Source organism: Opisthorchis viverrini (assembly GCF_000715545.1).
Source record: "Opisthorchis viverrini unplaced genomic scaffold opera_v5_142, whole genome shotgun sequence".
NCBI classification, from domain to species: Eukaryota; Metazoa; Platyhelminthes; class Trematoda; order Opisthorchiida; family Opisthorchiidae; genus Opisthorchis; species Opisthorchis viverrini.
This window is the reverse complement of record NW_008751797.1, coordinates 437,086-439,737: the sequence shown is the minus strand read 5'-3', so window position 1 is coordinate 439,737 and position 2,652 is coordinate 437,086.

The following is a 2,652-nucleotide window of genomic DNA, read 5'->3' as shown; positions in this document are numbered from 1 at the left end:
GACCGGCAGATTTTAGCTGCATTCCCGGATCCTCTATTACAAAGTCCAAATACGGTAAATGTCGCAGTTGATTGCGCCGGTGTTCTAATGTCGACCTGAGGTTCCACGCCTGATTGGGCCGCTACGTCTACATATTATCCCCTGTGTCATTCCTCTGCCGAAGTGGTTAGAGCGCGAGTTTACTAACCTGAAGGTCCGTGGTTCGAATCCGACCTCCGCCACTCGACTTCCCCTGCCTAGGCTTGGGCAACCTGGCAGTATCCCAGCCCTCGTGCTCCCTTCGGGTGGCATGGCAGCTAGGCACCGGAAGGGTGCTACAGCTGAACGCTTTCTTTCTTTCTTCTGCTCACTTCCATGAGGACACGCGCTAGTTGGAGCGCAGATGCCTTTTGTGTATATTTCCTTATTCACCTGCAAACTGTATCTCTGTTCCCGTGAAAAGCGTTGTTTATCAGGGATAACCCTCATTCATCAAGAAGTGTTCAAACAAAACAGTGGAGACATTATGGCGCGGGTGTACTAACGCTTCGTGCGAGGCATGACGCTGCCACATATCCAGTTTATATCCAAAACGTGATAATAGTCTCAAACGTCTTTTTACAAATCTGTGTCGGTCACCTTTTGTTTCTCACCAGGGCTAGGTTTAGTCGCGTTGTAATTCGTCATATTTGGTGCAGGTAAATTCGTTCTTTTAAGTCAACTCAGTCTCTTGTTGACTGCCGTCCTCCAGATGGCGACAATGGGATGGTTAGTAACCCTGACAGTATGACATTGTTATGCAGCCAACGGCGCTCTTATTTTAAGACTACCAGTTTGCTTCCATAGCTCTCAGTCCGTACTGTACCTAGTAAAGAACCACTCGACAGCAGTTAACTGATCGGTCTGTCACCCTCAGTGTGTAGCTGTCATTCGCTTGTCGGTGAACTAAGTCATAGCAGCAGGATCCACTGCCGTGAGCTAAACAACTGAACTGAACCTGAGTCTTTATCCTCGGCGTAGTCTGCTGGTGTAATGGCTTGTTGCTCTGACTTGAGACTGGCAGGTGGTGTTAGTGTGGTCAGTCTATTCAACAGGGCTTGGCACTGGTCTTCAGAGATAAGGGTGATATTGTCTGCGTACTCCAGATCGACAGAGTTCAATGCAGTGGTCAACACAGTCTCTATCTTGTCGAAATCCCGCTTGACTCTCACGGGTCAAGGTTTCGCATGCTACCGTAAGAAGCGAAGAATCAGTGACACCAGAGGCCTTGTCATTGCAGACATCAAACTAAAATCTCTGAGTATTATGTCCACTGTGAGTACTACTATTATCGATTCATCCCACTTGTCTGTGGCGGTCTACTTCTCTAAAACAGGCCCAAATATGCTAAAGGGGCTCGGGCTGAGAAACCGACCGCTATCCTTGAACAGAGGTCGTTAGAAGAAGGTCGTCAGGGCCAGGAGCACGATGACGCTTGAGTAGAGATATACACTCGTACACTTCTGATGTTGCAGGCGGCTCCACATATGCACAGTCCGCCTCTCTGTTGAAGGCCAGGATTCCGGATTGGAGGTAGCACATGGCCAACTGAATTGCTGTTCGAAGTACTGTGCGGAGCAGGCCGAACTTCGCTTTGCTGGATGTCGGGGAGCCATTTTGGTCCCTGGTTATTTCACTTAAAACAGGCTTCCGAGGACCAGTCAAACAAACCAAGTGCAACAGCTTGCGGCCGTCTCCAGCACTTTTTGCATACACCATTTCGTCGACCTTTCGGATCAACCAAGGTTCTTAGTGTCCTCGGACACCTTGTTTCACCTGGCGTCCAGTGAGGCTTCAGGTGGGGGGGTGTGTGACTGTGGTCATGAGAAATCTGTCGCTATGTTGCAAAGACATGGTCCTATCAAAGATTGGATAAGGTTAGCTGAGGTGTACCGTAAACGGAGGCTCCGTTTCTGCCTAACACCTTGGGTATTATTTCCCAGTGACCATTTATATCCAACATCGGACCGTCCGGCAGGCGTTTGAGGAGCTGGTTTTGATAGTTTCTTTTGATTTCTGGATCCACTAGTCTCAATGGCTACGCGCTTCACTTTCACGTAGATACTCAACCAGAGTCTCGATATGATGAACATCCACTGAAGTCCTCAGCAGACTGGTTTTTGAAATTTCGGCAGACGTTTGAAGAGGGAATACTGGCAGTTGGCTTAAGTGAAACAGACTTGAAAAGACAGCACAAAAATTATCCACTTTAGTGTTGATTTGTCAGCGAGATGGATCAAGTGGGTAGGGCGCGAATTTTCTGACCTGAAGGTCGTCGTTCGAACTTGACCTCTGCTTCTCGAATTCCCCTGTCCAGGCTTGGGAAACCTTGAAGTTTTCCAGCCTTCGGGTGGCATGGTCACGAAGAATTGTCAGCGAGATCAAGTGGGTAGGGCGCGAATTTTCTGACCTGAAGGTCGTCGTTCGAACTTGACCTCTGCTTCTCGAATTCCCCTGTCTGTCCATGGGAAACCTTGAAGTTTTCCAGCCTTCGGGTGGCATGGTCACGAAGAAACTGGACCTTACCGTGGTGTGGCGGTTTGTGTACCTCGGCGACCCATTGAGCTATACTGGGGAGTGTCCGCACGATGCTCACAGAGTCTCTCATACCAGGTTGGTCCATGGGTAGAGGTC